Here is a 16,647-nt window from a genome sequence, read left to right on the forward strand (position 1 = left end):
TCTTGTGGCAGTCTTGGTATTGTAATATCACAATACTCCAAAGTGCATTTCTGAACCTTTTGGATTGGATGTATTGAACTCATTTTGCAGTATGGATATCTTTCACAATATTTTAAACAGGGGACAGTGGGAAAAAAAATAGTGTCAAAATGTGATTTGTTAGAAATAGTTGTAGTTTAATGGAAAATACCATTTGGCTGCTCATTAATTCTTAAAACCACCACTGAGTTACTGGGGAGGAGGGAGTGGGGGCAGGCAGGGAGGAAGGAAAAACCAATGATTGTTTTTCATAGAACCTTTACACCACAAACTAGTTGTTTCTTTCTGGGCCTAGTGTTAGTACAATTACTTAATAAACTGTGAACATGGCAAAACTATGAATATCAAACACAAGAAACCTTCAGTAAATTAGAAATAATAGCCATTTATTGAAGTAGTCGGTTGTGATGTTATGAATTATGTTCATTCCCTATGTTCTGCTCCTAGAAGTAGTGTGAGCCAAGAAGTAATGGTGAATTTTTTTTTGGTTCTCTAGGGTAAACTAAGTTATGTCTTTAATGCGAAACTCATTGATTGCATGCCGTCTCTACATTTGTCTGTGCTTCTGTCTAATATTAGATTTTCTTTCAGCACAGTAATTTTTCAAACTCTCTGTTGGAATGAAAACTATTGTTAATATGCAAACAAATAGATAAACAAGACTGGCTATGTTGTACTTTATTGTAAACAGAAAGAAAAAGAACTTGTTCAACAGCTTGGTGGACAGATAATTGGATGGTGCAAATATTTTCTGGTTTAACAATGAAACAACAATCATAAATGTTTTAATTCAAAAGTCAGTCCATATTTCTAATTTGAACAGTTTATATATTTGGCTGTGAGCTCAAACTTGACATACAACTCAAAGTTTCCTTTTATATTATTTTTTATATATCTTTCTGCAATCCAAGAGGAATAGGAAGAAATACCAAGTACTTATAGTAATATTTATTAACTTCTAGTGTACTACAGTGCAACTTCAGAAAGAACACTAAAATATTTATACATGTATGGGACATCTGTCACCTGTACTGCACTACTGTACAGAGAGGCTTGACACATATTTAAATATTGGAGACTGGAAGCTAAGAACATATATCAAGGAAATATCCCATGCTTAGCTTTTATAGTTTAACCTTTGTCTCTCTGCTGTTGCCCACTGTTGAAATCAAAGTATTTTGCTAGATGTGCTTTTGGTCTGACATGATGAGGCTTCTCTAATAGCAGCTAGATACCAGGAAGTACAGTCTTTTGGAAGAATAATATATATATAAAAAAAAGTATTCCTTGTTATTTTCTGTTTCCACTGCACTACAATTCCAATAGGTATTACAGTAATAAACACTTTCTTAGCTCTGCCCAGGTTTGTACATTTGTGATATCACTGTTTTTCAACACTGAGAGAAGGATAGTGAAAAATCATCCCTTGTTCAGGCTCTGGTGAAAAATCTTTTCTTCATGGGATCAAGATTAAATGAAATGCCTTATATACCTCTCTGAATTCATAAGTGTATGACCATCTACTGCCCTGTGAGTCCATGACCACCCACCCCAGGAGGGAAGTAAAGAGGTCTTGCTTACAGGAATCCTTTTTGAAGACAATTTCACTATACAAAAAAAAGAAGATAGCATCTATTACTGAAGCCAGTGACTTTTAAAGCTCAGGTCCCAAACATTGATGACCAAGAACTATACTTACATGTGTAGATGTTCAAATGCTATTTAGGCTTTTTTGGCATTCATAATCCATCTAGAGTAAAGGCTGAACACATCCTCCAAAAGAAAACAGCAGAATCTTATCTGAAAACAGACAAATATGTAATGATTTTGGACTTAAACTAGTGGAAATCAAGTCTGGTACTATCCTAATTGAAATGATCTCAGAAACAAAAAAACAAGAACAACAGTTTCATAATCTATAAGTTCCATGTAGAGTTCCTGGAATTAACTCTTTACAATATTTGTTTGCATGTTTTTATCTCTTAGAGATGTTCCTTTAAATGTTCAGAGAAAGCTGTGCAATTGGCTATGAATCCGTTTAGTCCACATACTAGATTTTCCAAAATATGCAGTTATTCATAAATATTTGCCAACCTCATTCCCATTACATTAAGAAAAAAGCAATTTCTCTTAAGCAGTGCCTATACCATTGTCAACACAGAAGGACCTGTTGGTATATATTGCCCTCCTTTTTTGCATGTCTGGGTCTCTCCAATCAAAGGAAACAGGGCTATGGGAGGAGAGAGGAAACAAGTATTTGTAGCCCTTCACAGTAATCAGTAAGCAAGATGTCGTCCTAGATCCAGGAACTGGGAAGTGCCTCCTGGTCCTACAGATTAGATCTGTACACTGGGTATATTTTAGCACTGCTAATGGAATGAAATGCTCCCCTTGAAACAATATTACCTGGGCCATGTTTTCATAACCTTCCTGTGATACTGCAATCCAGGAGTCCATTTTGCGAGTTTTGAACTATCCTTGCTAAGTGTTACTGTTCATTGATAAGGAGAGCATCAGGGTTTCTCCTACTGCATTAGGCATATGCTTTCCATGACCATGACTGATTTGGGTGTCCACCAAAGGATTCCTGAAGGTGGCCGCTGTCCAGGCATCTCAGCAGTGGCCACCTTCTTTCCCCCTTCAGCAGTTGAATCTGTTGGTTTACCAACAACTGTTCAGAAAACCAAAAGCACCAGAGGGGAGTAAAACTGTTCTGGTACCCAGGTTCAAACTTGTACCAGTCGATACCTAGCCAAGTGTTGTCAGGGAGGTACTGTCCTCCTACACCACTGCTGTCTGTGCTGCTGCATGGAGGTGATCTTTATAGCTCCCCAGGGTTATGGAGGAGGGATGAGTGAGATCTGGCCAAAGACCTTCCACTGCCTACCTTTCCCAGCCCCAGAAGAGGGATTTGCACATCCCAGGTAGGAATCACAGCCCCAGTCTGAGAGAGTCAGGCCACACAACTACAGCCTTTCTGCAGCAGAGGGGAGAACTGGCCAGGTGGCCCAGGAGCTTCCAGTAGGAACTCAGTTTGGTAGCCCAAGGCCTCTCCAAGGGCAGAGGCCCAGCAGCATCTCTCATGCTGACACTGTCTGCTTCAGTAACCCCAGGCCTCCAGGGCTTCTGTCCTGGCCACCTGGGGATTGGCACACCAGACTGATTGTAAGTGTGATTGTATCCAAGTGCGTGTGAGTGTGGGTGTCAAGCATTTTACACTGCATTCTCCAAATTTTGCTCCTCTGCTTCAATCAGAAGTTAAACTCTTAGACCAACTAAGGTGAAAGTGGTTTGTATCAGACTAGTTATCCTTCTGGGTGACAAGTGCAGGAAGATGGCCAGTTTGTTGTCCCCTGTTTGAACTCCCCTCCCCTCTGGACCTTGAGTGTGTGTGATCCCTCCTCCTTGTGCTCAAGTGTCTGTGCTCTAACCCTGAATAGTAATGGAATGCAAAATGTGCTGATAGGATGAGAGCTCCAAACCATCACCCTAGTGAGTACCCTATTAAAACCAATTACAAATTAACGTTCAAATCTGTCCTCAGGTAAACCAAAGGGAAGTGCTGCTGGGGACCACACTGCTGTAGCTGCAAGCAGGCTCAAGAACGAGGGTCAGTTCTACAGCCCACCCTGTTCTGTACATTTAGGGAGAAGAAGAGTCAATTTTGGCTTTCTGAGTAAGGTTGTCTCAAGTATAAGTGAAAGAAGAGAACCATGTTTCAAAGAAAGCAAGTGATGTATTTGTGTTTTTTTCTTTGGTTGTTTCTTTTTTTTTTTTAAACACAACTTTGAAATATTCTGTGGATATATTTTACAAACTATGAGAATATAGGATTGCTTTGTGAAATTACAGCTTTCAAACGCTCTTCTGAGAAACTTTAGAAGTTGTGCTGGCAATACTCTATGTTCTTCACTTTTAAGAATTGTTCAGTGTAAAACAGAGTACTTTTTTTTTTTTTTAATTTATTTTTCTTTTTCTTTTTCTCTCCCCCCCCGCCCCGGGGAATCAAACCAACAGGATCTGTTGACAAATCTCTTTGGCAGCCTTAACATCAATGGTGGTTCTTCTGGATGCTCTAGAAAGGAATTCCTTTCTAGAAGTCCTTTCTAGAAAGAAGAAGACAGTTGACTGGGGGATGCTGCTTGTATGCCTTGAACACGGCTAGTTACAGATCCTGTATGAAGGGTGTTAGTACTGGTATCCATTATGACAAGGCTCTGATCAGTTGCTATTTTTCAAAGCTCAACTTCAGCATTTCTAATGTCACCATCTAAGACCCTTCTTGTGGTAGTAAAACAATAATTTCTGGTGGTTACTCCAGTTTCCTTGCTGACTCTAAATATCTTCACATTCTGTCATTCCCAGAAAAGAAGATGGAGACTTATTTTCCTTCTCATTTATCTGACTTGTGCCTGTCTAAGTAATGCTGCTGTCAAATTCAATATGTTCTAGCTCCTTGTCACTATCACTATCAATTGTAATCACAAGTGGAAAAGAAAGTGCTGAATTACTTGTGTGATCTTTCTGGTGCTTATACTTAAGCTTTTCCTTATTCTTTTTACAATGCCTCATTGCATAATTTTTCCTTCATAGACTGTCTCCCTACTTGCACTCCTAATCTCTTTTTTTCATTTTCTTACACTTTGTCTCACTTGTTTTGTTGTCTGAAAGGTTATCTTCATTTTTGTAGCAGTCACTGAATTTTGATAAAATTTTCTTGTGGTCATTTCCTTTCTCTAAATTATGCAGTCCTTGACTGTATTGTCCAAGTGGTGAGTTTTGTACTTCCTTTTTCCAACAGGTTTTTCACTTTCAATTCCCTCAGTACTTTCAGAAGGTGCCCTTGACATATTGCTTGATTAACTCCTTGAACCACAGCTTTCATAATAACAATAGTGTCTCTCATAGAGTCCCCTCCAGCTATGCAGACTTATCATTTCAGTAAAAGACAGTATACTGTATTCTGGACTAGTAGTTTACCTTGAACAGTGAGCATTAGGCTGAGTCCTCCTCCTGCATGAGGATTCATAGACATCTTCAAGGATGTTTTGACTATAAAAAGGAGAACACTTCTGGTATCTACTTTGGCAATTGTCTCTCATATAATAATCATGACTGTCTATGCTTCTTGATCTTCTTTTTCCAGGGCCTTTGCTATGTGCTCATGATCTACTTACTCCTCTGGATGTAGTACCGTCATGACTTAGAGAGCCTCTCTGGCTTTCTTGAGAGGTGCTGGCATTATGAGTTCTCAATACCCTCTTTCTTCTTTTGCTCCTGTGTATGCTACTATCTCTGTTTCTTGATCATCTCCTTTTAAGTTGACCTATGCCACAATACTCCTTCATAGTGCTATGGACATGACTGCCTCGACTGTGCTGTGAATAGGATTGTGGACTTGTGGACTTTCCTTTTCTGCACAATCTGTGATTACAAGGAGAGCACATTGTGTCCCTTCCTGAAGGGGGTCTTCAGATGAAGTTCTGTGGAGATAGATCTTTTACTTTACATTTGTTCTTATCATCTTTCTTCTTGACTGCAGGGGATGAGCAGTTTTACACCTACCTACATTCTATGAATATATGAATGAGTATGGCAAACAACTTCTTATTGGCTTATGTGACTACAACTGTGAAACTGAGTTGGCTGCTGTTTCTTCACATCTTCCCTTTTCTCTTCCCTGACTGACTCCTCAGTGTCCAAGGACAGCTCAAATAGTTCTTGTGTCCTCTCAGCTAATGGCTTAACATGCCCAGCAATAACACAATTGTCCAAAGAACATTCACTGTCATTTAAGGCAGCATTAGCCTATAACTGAGTTTACTGTTCAGTTCTTTTCACAGAAAGTCCTCACCAGAACTTTCTGAAACCTCTAGAGGAGAACTTATTGTTGCATGAACCTCTTTCTTCTGAAATGGAACATGATAGCCCTGGAGTTTCATCACCCAAGGGGGATTGATCAATATCAGCCAGATGAACTGTGATCTAATTCTTGAGAATCTGCCTCATATGGAGATATTGTAATAATTGATGAGTCTGAACAGCTCTTTTCATCACACAGTGGAACAGGAGAGTCATATTCAGCATGGTGATCATATGCTTCTAAGTTAAAAGGAGATAGGGCAAGACTGAAGAATTCAGCTGAAGTATGGTGTTCCCATGTTCAGGTGTTATGGTAAGGAAATCTCCAGCCATCAGGGCTGGCAAAAGAGCCATTTTCTGAAGGTTTGAGTAGGTACTCCTTAAATTCATCTTCATCATGAATTCTGTGGAAAATAAAACAGAGACTGCTTGCAGAGCAGGCATTCTGCTTTGGTTTTTGACCGCTCCTGGACAAAACAGAAACAGAACCTCTGGAAGCAGTGATCTGGATAGCCAACTTTGTCAAATCTGTCCAAGCAGATAGGGCTTTAGAATCAGGAGATGCTCATTTAAAGTCACCAGATGTACTGGTTTTGGCTGGGATAGAGTTAATTTTCTTGATAGTAGCTTTTATGATGCTATGTTTTGGCTTTGTGATGAAAACGGTGTTGATAAACACAAGGATGTTTTAGTTATTGCTGAACAGTGCTTACAGAGAGTCAAGGCCTTTTCTGCATCTGACTGCCCTGCCAGCAAGGAGGCTGGGGGTGCACAAGAAGTTGGGAGGGGACACAGCTGGGACAGCTGACCCCAACTAACCAAAGAGGTATCCCATACCATATGACATCATGCCCAGCAATAAAAGCTGTGAGAAGAAGAAAGAAGTGGGGGACATTTAGAGTTATGGCATTTGTATTCCCAAATAACCTTTGCATAAGATGGAGCCCTGCTTTCCTGCAGATGGCTAAACACTTGCCTGCCGATCGGAAGTAGTGAGTGAGTGAATTACTTATGTTGCTTTGCTTGCACGTACAGCTTTTGCTTTACCTATTAAACTGTCTTTACCTCAACCCACAAGTTTTGTCACTTTTACCCTTTTGATTGTCTTCCCCTTCCCACTGTGGGGGAGTGAGCAAGCAACTGTGTGGTACTTAGTTGCTGGCCAGGGTTAAACTACAGCAATTATAGAATCATAGAATCATAGAAACATAGAATGGTTTGGGTTGGAAGGGACCTTAAAGATCATGTAGTTCTAACCCCCGTGCCATAGGCAAGGATACCTTCCACTAGACCAGGCTGCTCAAAGGCCTATCCAACCTGGCCTTGAACACTTCCAGGAATGGGGCATCCACAGCTTCTCTGGGCAACCTGTTCCAGTGTCTCACCACCCTCACAGTAAAGAATTTCTTCCTAATATCTGATCTAAATCTACCCTCTTTCAGTTACACCTCATTCTATCACTACACTGCCTGATAAAGAGTCTTTCCCCATCTTTCCTTTAGGTCCCCTTTGAGTGGTGGAAGGATGCAATAAGGTGTCATCAATGCCTTCTCTCCTCTAGGCTAAACAACCCCAACTCTCTCAGCCTGTCATCACAGGGGAGGTGCTCCAGCTCCTGGTCCTTGTCTGGGAAGCCCTCCCCCAATCTGTTGGCAGCTGATGCAATTTACTTGTGCTAGCTTAGGGCAAAATGTTGCTATCCACCGCAAACTCCTTAGCTGCTGAAGTCATGTTCTACAAAAGCAAGAGACAGAAGGATTGTTACTCTTCCAGAGAGAAAAAAACTGTTAAAGTCTAGACAAAGAAACACATAACCATTTTCTTTAAAGTTGAAAAAGCCATCATCAGCCAGCACTGAGAGAATATAAGAAAAAGAAACAACACAACACTAACTACTTTGCTTGGTTTTGCTGCAAAACATTTGAGAAATGTAGGTGTCATGGGTAAATTTCATCCCAGCATAGAAAGGAAGGACTCTGAAAAACATCCAGGCTTAGGAACTACATTTCTAGAAAACCTGCTTTCCCCAATCTCATCTGCCTTCACTAACACGAGCAGAACTGTCTTTTCTCCTCCATTTTTAAGTGGAGGTCCTCATCGGCAAAACCACCTCTTTCAGGGGAATATAGGAGTCTGTAGGATCTTGTATTCAGGAGAGTCCTAAAACAGCTGTTCCCTTACAAATGCAGACACGCCAGAAATATAACAACTGACACCTCCTGCCCCCCCAAAACACTGACATTCTTTCCACCCTTAGAAGCCCAGCCTTGACACTGGTGTTTGTTTATTCCGACTTCTAAAGGACCTCTTTTTTGCTTTTCAGTTCTACTTTCCTCTTTTCCTACTGATGCTGTTTCCCTGCTGTCCTCTTTTTCTCTGTCAAGGTTCAGCAGCTGTTTCCTTGCTGCAGACTGTCTGCAAAGCTCTGCAAGGCTCTTTGCAAAGCTCTTATGTGCAAAGGCATGTGAGAAACTAGATGGAAGTGGATCTTCTGGGCAGTTGTCCTGGCAGTCAGCATGCTGTAGCTTCTTCTCACTGGTGCTTCTATACTGCTTGAACATTATCACAGAATAGAAGAATGTATAAGAATAGAATAAGAATGTATCTCCACAGAATAAGATGTATTGAAAATGAACAAGAAATGCAACAGAGAGACATAGTAAGGCTTGTGGTCAGAGGACAGACAATAGTCCAATCTAGTGACTTTGGAAGCACTGGCAGAACCAGACACATGATGTTGCTAGGGGTGGTCCTGCACCAAGCTCATTACCCTGTGACATCACAGCAAGCTGAGTTCTGCTGGCTCCAGGGTCAACTGCTACTAGTATATAACATGCTGTGATTTACCTAATCTGTACATGCAATGAGTAATTTTTAAACTGTTCAAGCAATTCCAGGTCTCTGTTTCACATTAAAATCAGGCTCTGAAGTGCTGCAAGTTTTAAATGGAACTTGAATCATGCTGGCCTATGTGAAGACTGCAGGCAGGACTTGCTCTGTCTTCCCCATTCTTAAATGACTGTTTTGAAGTGGTTCAGAAAGATTCTGATTAACATCCTCTGAGGCACATTTCCAAAAGACACCAACTTTTACATATTAAAAATATGAGAACCGTTAGTTCCATCCTTAAATTAAACAAACAAACAAACAAACAAACAAAAAAACAACAAAGAAGTATTTAACCTGAAGTAACAGTCTCAAAATTCTGCTGGGCCTCTACTGTTCATATACCCTCTGCCTCTGCTTTAATGAGCCAACAGTGCTGGTTACTACTGGTGGCCCACGCATAAAGATTGTTGGCCTAGGTGACCTCCAGAGATGCTTTCCACTCTAAATTAGTCAATGGATTTGTAACTATAGAAGAAACAGCCAGATACTGTTCCTACACCCATCCTCAGCTATGCCGTGCCTTAGTATCTAGTCAAACTGTGAACTGTGCTTAGCCATAAATCTATCTATTTTAAAGTTATTTTAGGTATCAAAATTATGCTCAGGCATTATGAGTCAGTGGAAGTGAGTGCCCAAGTTACTTACACAAAAGTCATTAAGCCACCTTTTACAGCAAGCCCAGGAGCAGATTGTAAGCATGTGCTGAATGCTGGGCAGAAAGTGTGCCATACAGACAAACAAGACATACACATGGGCACACAGAACAGGTACATGCATGAGTGGACAGAAAAACCATGGGTTTGTGTTCAGTGATGAGTGCATCTGAAAGGGTGTATTCCATTCTGTGTGCAATCTGTCCTGAAATAGCCCTACATGCAAAGATGACTGCAAAGGGAGAGAGTTGGGAAGATTCACATGAGAAGCAGTTTTATCGCAACAAGCCAAGCTGGTGCAGAAGACGAGTCTTTAGGGTTGCATTTTCTATGTGTGTTAACCAGCCAAGAATAGAATTACACAGCAGCAGTAAGTTTCATAAAAAAAGGTAGAGCAAAACCTACCTAAACTTTAAAACACATGTTTGGGAATGTGTGGGAGAGGTAAAGACTTTTCCGGGCGTAGAAGAGAACTGTCAAACAACAACTAAGCTAATGTTCAAATCAAAGTTGTGCACATGCAACACTTTGACATCCAAATGTTGATATTCCTGACATTTTTCTAAACAGTCATAGAAACCCCATTCTCTCATTCCTTCAGGCAAAAAGAAGATGATACTATGATATAGAAACAAATGAGTTTCTCAAATCTCTATTCTGTTTGAAAATATTTGATTTTTCTTTGATAGAGACAACAGTTACTATTACTGAACCCTGTGATTTCCTTATTTTTATAATTCTTTTTAAGAAAGGATTTAATACCTTCTTTTTATTATATCAACTGGTGAATTTGTTAATTTAGTTTTTAAAGCTTTTCAACCATCGTTTACAAACATCATTCTGTAGTTTGGACAGCTGGATTTCAGGTGACATATTTGATGTACCTTGTAAATGATGAAATTTATAAGAAAAATTTGTGCATTCAACATCTATTTGACTGTACTTCATAGTAAGCAGCTTAAATAGTGAGTATGCATAAGTTAACAGAAAAAAAATTACTTTGTGAAATCCAGCTTTTACCTAAGTTGCTTTTATATAAACAAGGGGGTTCCATCTTGCAGGAATTTATAGCTGATCCTTCAGCCAAGCCAATAAAATATTGAACATGTCAGTCTCAGTTATATCTGTCATATTAATCCTTGGATACAATGATTTAAGATTATTTTTCTGATAAAATGAAGACTTGATAAAAGGGACAGATCACAAACATGTATTTATTTAGATCAAAACATTGGATACTATAAAGACCATCTGAAAACATGATTGCTAAGTAAATGAATGTTTTCTTTTTTCATGTATAACTGCATATAAAATAATGCTTCTTCCATCTTAAAGTTTATCTTGACCAGAAGAGGGAGTTAGTCAGATTTATGATGGCAATTTTTTATGTAATATATAACAGAAATACCTTGTAGTAAGTGTAGAAATAAACCATTCATGAAATTTCTTGAAACTTTAAAGAGGTTGCAAAATATTAATAGTTAATGGCAAAAAATAAAATAAATAAAAATTACCTTTAACATATGGAGATTTCTGTGGAATATATGAAATTAAACTGAGAATTATTAAAACCCAATTTGCACAACTTAAAACAGAAGCAACAAGACTAAAACAAGTCCAAAAATATAATACAAATTATTTTAAAATTAATGTGTCATCTTCAAATTTCAATCTGAAATGTTAGTGTCTCTTTAGTCTAAGGTCAGTGTCCCACTTAAGATCTTAAAGGTCTTTTAATTATTTTATTCTTTTTATAGTCTTCTGGTAATTATCATCCTTTTGTGCAAAAATAAGTGCTTTTTGTTAAAATTAATATTTTTTTTTCAGACAGTGCAAATAATTACATGACTGAAGCATTTTTTACATTATTATTATTTCATAAAGTTTGTTTCAGTCCCCTCATGGACAACTTTTCACCTCTGTTACTTGGCCTTTTAAGAGCCTTTCTGATCCAATATTAATGCAAATTACATTGTCATGTTTTGTGATTTTTCTACAATTATCACTCAGTTATAGCCTAGATTCACAGATTATTTTTTTTTTTATTTTATTTTTTTTAATCACTAATGGATTTGCAGCTAACCTATGGCTCCAGCCATGGTCAGTTGCCTTCAGTATCGTTGATGTATGCATTGTGCTGATAAGTACTGTGGTTCATTTTCCTCTTGGGTAAGCACAGTTAAAAAAATAAGGGAGGGGGAGGGGGAGAGAGAGATTGAAACTCTCAGACTAATAATTACCTTAGCCTGAGATGGGGATGGCAAAACACACTTGATTGCTTTCTAACCTTCAGTACTGTGTAATGAAATATGGCTGCTTCAGGACAAAAAATGTATGAAAACTTCTTGTCATTTTAATGTTATTTTGCTGAATTCCTCAAAACTGCATTCATTCAGCATTATCAGTGTGATTATGTTTTAATTAAAGGGCAAATCTTGGTCTAATTATGAATTCTGTCTCCACAATGAAAGGACTGTCTCTAATATTCTCAGTGTCATAATTTCATATTACATTTTAATTTGTTAGTTCATCAGTGTGAACTGAGTATCCTAATATGTAAGAATCATTCATCATGATTCAGTGATCTAACAAAGCTTGTTGAAAGGTGAACTGACTAGTAAAAAGAAAGAAGATTTCAACCTTATGGAACATATGATGAAATAAATTTTGTATGCAACCGTACTTGTATCACACAGGGATACATGAAACACTGTTCTTCTGATACGTATATTTTGCCATATGACATACAATGTTGTCTGTTTCTTGGTCTGAAAAGGAAAAAAAACCAAAACATTTAATTCCTTGCTAGAGATTCTAAGTCAGCAATAGTGGTTGGTGCTGTATGACAAGTAAAGATGTTGTGATTTTATTACATACTGATTATGAAAATCCAAGGTAGACTCAGCCAGATAAATGGATAAACTCAGAAATTATGTATATCTCAAACTGCTCCAAGAAATGTCTGTCTGTATATCTGCATGTATACATAGTTTCTGTCATTAGTATCCCATAATTCCTTTATCTAGAGCTAAAAAATAAAAAAGGGAACTGAATTAACAAAACTGGAGAAACATATTGATATGTATCTGATTAAAACTAAGAGATTTGAATATAGATAGTCATGCTTCTTTTAACATAATTTGTTTTAAGAAAAATCACACCTATTCTTTCCTTATCTTGCTACAAAATTTGTGTAGGTATCTCTAAAAATCCATCTGTTGTTGTGTTTTTTCTGTATTATAAGCATTTGCTACATCATGTCATCTGTTGACATCATAAATAACTCACAGTTACTTTTATGGCTTGCTTCATCTGGAGATGTTTTTAGAGTGTATACAACTGAGCATCTGAGAAACAGCAGAATTCTAGAAATAATCCCAGAGTTGTCCAAGCAATGAGAACTCATCTATTTGTCTTTCATTTTTGTTTGCATCATCTGCAAATGTAAAGTTAGCTTTGTTTACTGTAAGATTTACAAATAGACTGGGTTACAATGACATTTTACAAACACAGTGTTAACACTAGCATTAGAGTTTGGACCAGGCTTTTGAAGTGAATCTTCTGACTGTGTCCACTGACCAGGCTTTTGTTCACTTTGTGTCCTGGGTCTGCAAACTGGATACCTTCCAGATGAAACTGAAGTGGAAAATCTGCCTCAGGAGTGCACACAATATGGCCCAACTGTTAGTGGGCATTCATTGTTGAGTGACATACAGGAGTTAATCTCAGTTAAAGAGCCTTGAATCACATACAGTTTGGATGCTGGGTCCCAGCATCGGCTGGGGACTACCTCAGTCTTTTACCACATGACTTTTAATATGCCTGTGTTGTACCAGTTTTTAATGATTGAATTTTAATCTTGAATGCTGAAATCTGACTCCTGAATCTCTGAATGCTTGCTTTAGGTCCCTCATACATTTGTGTGGAAAGACAAGCAGTGAAATTCACAAACACTACACTGAGAAACTACCTGTAGCTGGACTATAAGCAATGATAAGGACAAATGGGTTTTTTACACCAGATTTTCTCCAGTGTTTCAATATCTTTCCAAATGATGTAGATGAGTATCTTCTTCAGTTCTTTGCTCCGAACTCTTGTCCAGAAATTCCTGAGACCTTTCTCTTAGTTAGGGTCATTCCTTTATACCAACACATAGCAATGAAAATCACAACTCCCTCCTACTCCAGCTACAGCTAGGTACAGAATATTTGCTCATGATATGATAAAGCTGTCCCAGTTCTTTATTCTTCTGATGGAACTCAAAAGCACGTCTGGTTTTTTTTTTTTTTTTCAGTAGAAGGAGAAAAGCAAGAAATGTTGACAGCTGTGGACTGAGGTTATGCTCAGCTTTCCCTACACAAGCTGTTAAATTTTGCACAGAATGCAACAAATAAAAAATAAAATAAAATAAAAGTTCTATATGCTCAAAGAAGAAAGGTGGAGTGATTGCAATTCCCTTGCCTACTGCTTATTTCAGTGGATAGAAACCTTGATTTACAGGATCTCTGCATCTTTGTGTTATACAGGACATCTGACTCTTTCCTAAGCTATCTGAACTTTTTCTGAGAAATTCTACCTTCCCACAGCATCTAATTTTTCTGATACAGATTTCAGTTTAAAAGTCACAATGCATCTAAATGAAAGCCCTGTTATAAGGCTTATCTCATTAAATACTGAAATGCAAGCACCTCCCGAGTGAAATGTGGCAGCTGTTAAACAGTGAACAGCAATACTGCACAAGAGCTCTGGACAGTGAAAAAGAACATTCTGTCTAATTGAAACTGCAGGAGAATTGTTAGTAGACAGAATGCAATTATCTGAACTGGAAAGTGTCCAAAATACTAGGGTTAACATACATGCCTTTTCCTCGTTTTTTAATGTTGGGGGAGAGGGAAAATGAGACTGTTGTTATGCTGCATTAATGTGTAAATCATTAGAATTCCACCTACTTGTTTCAAACGAAAAGAAGATCCTCTTTGGAAGAAAGACCACTACGTTATAGGATCAGAATAAAGTTACTCAGCAGGAAGTGTCATCAGTTTACCTCCTTCAGCACAGTTGTCCTTTTGGGTCTTGTAAGTTGTGTTCTGCACAAACCCTGAACTCAAAGACAGTGTGCTGGCTCAGAAACACATCTCTTAAAGAGCGGTTTTACAGAATCATGTAAGATGAAAAGCAAGCATTGGTGAGAAGGTACTCTTTTTCTTTGCAGCATGATGCTATTATGTGGTGGTGGCGGGGTATTTTGGCAGCTCTTTTGACTCCTTGTCATTTACTCATATCACCACTTATATGCTTGTTGAAGCAAGCTTTTTGGTTACTTCTTTACTGTATGCTCCTTCAAGTAAAAAAGTTTCTTAACAGATTTTCTTTTTTAATTCATTAACTTAAAGAATTACCTTTATTTCATCTGCAAGGGGTTTCTCCCCATCCTTCGTATATGCGGTGTCAAACAATGCAAATTTCCAATCCCACTGATATTAACGGTATGTCAAGATTCATTCAGGTTGAGAAAAAGCATCCCTGGAAATTATCACCTTCAGTCTACAGTTCTGCAGGAAGGAAAGCATTTGCAGCCAAGAGATGGGATAGAAAATTCCATTGCCATTAGAAGATTGAGGCTGCTGCTTCTGAAATACTTCATCAGAAGAAAATAATGCTAAAACTAGAAACAGAAAAGATAACTGCAGTGGGAAAAGCTTTTTAATGTGTTGTACATTGCCAGAAGAACTACAAATAAAGAGTCCAAACTAGTTGATGAGATTATTCCTGTCAAGTTATTCGGGGTTAATGAAAAAACAGTAGATGTAAATAAGCCACCTTACAAAAAACACAATTACAAAAAAGAGCCATGCTTCTGGCGATGAAGATATTTCATAGTTACATAGCTGTTCTACTAAAGTCGAGAGTCTGGAGAGAGACAGAAAACCTAAATGGTTAAGACTGGAGAGAAGGGGCAGAGGAGATCAGGATAAAAGTAAAGGTTTCACTGAGGGTTTTTTTGAGAGGACAGAGTGATGTAACCAGAAGGCCATGCCTAAAATAACATTTGAACTAGTTGGAGTATCTCTAAATGTACAGATAATGGTGAGACTTAAGGGAAAATGAGAATGTTTACACACAGGTCATTGTCATAATCTTGTTGTTGTTTTAGTACTAATAAACAACCTTCCCTTAGGTAGGGTTGACTATTTACTGCGGACAGCTTCCAGAAAAACTAAAAGTGAGGTAGACAAGCTGAGATGGTAACAGATAGTAGCTGGGGATATTGGTGCTAGTCCTATGTTAAAAGTTAGTGTGTTGTACAGCTCTTCTTGGAGACATGTGATGACCCAAGATCCAGACCTGAAAACAGAGGTGCTTAAAGGTCTGAAGCAATGCTGTGAAGGTGACTGAGTCACTGTAGCAGAAGTTAGCAATGAGTTTACCATGGTGAAAGACAGAGGACAAATCACATAGCTTGAATTTGTTTAGTGGATGAAGAGTGCTCTCTTGTTGTGTTGTGCATGCATTTGTTGAGAAAACTATACAGCAGGTTTACATAAAGGAAAAACATAAAATAAACCTAATAGAGAAAAAAATAATAAAGCAGATGCATAGATATTAGTATGGTATCTATAGAAAAATATGTCCTTTATAATTTATTCTATGTTACATGTCTTGCACAGAAAATATTTTCCCTGGTAAAACTTAAAAACAAATCAAAGACAAATATTACCTTTCCATCCATATAATGGTATAGTGGTGTGACACATTAATGTCAGTGTTGGAGGCTGATAATATGGTACAATTACCATTTTATCTCTCACAGGTGCAATTCAGCTGCCAGAACTAATACAGGCCACTTACACAGATTCTAACCCCCTACCCCTATCAGAGGTTCTGATACTCTTTTTTGAACAAATATGAATCAGTCTGGGCATAATTCTGACACTGCTGTCATTGCACATTAATGTAACTACTTTTTTTGGCAGTAGCAGAGACCTGCAGTGATTTTTAAAGAAAAATGTTAAGACGAGCTTTTAGGAGTATGATGTAATGTGTATATGATGAAAAGCTATTGCATTTATTAAGTCATTATCTGTATAATGATTAAGCATACCTCTATATCACATGTATAAGAGCAGAATGGGAGTAAAATATAGCATGATCATGAAGAAAATTTTACATTTTCTTTAAGACTATGTGTTCTGGAGTTGAAACA

General features: G+C 38.0%; 1 protein-coding gene and 2 pseudogenes across 25 annotated transcripts in view; 1 reads left to right on the forward strand and 2 right to left on the reverse strand.

Annotated features, from left to right (window-relative positions):
* PTPRD (protein tyrosine phosphatase receptor type D) overlaps positions 1-16,647 on the forward strand; it is a 1,286,084-nt gene that overhangs the window by 416,776 nt on the left and 852,661 nt on the right. The gene's annotated exons all lie outside the window — the stretch shown is intronic.
* LOC115337212 lies at positions 4,456-5,387 on the reverse strand (annotated as a pseudogene).
* On the reverse strand, positions 5,511-8,462 carry LOC121232716 (annotated as a pseudogene).

Source organism: Aquila chrysaetos, chromosome Z, assembly GCF_900496995.4.
Source record: "Aquila chrysaetos chrysaetos chromosome Z, bAquChr1.4, whole genome shotgun sequence".
In the NCBI taxonomy this organism is placed as follows: Eukaryota; Metazoa; Chordata; class Aves; order Accipitriformes; family Accipitridae; genus Aquila; species Aquila chrysaetos.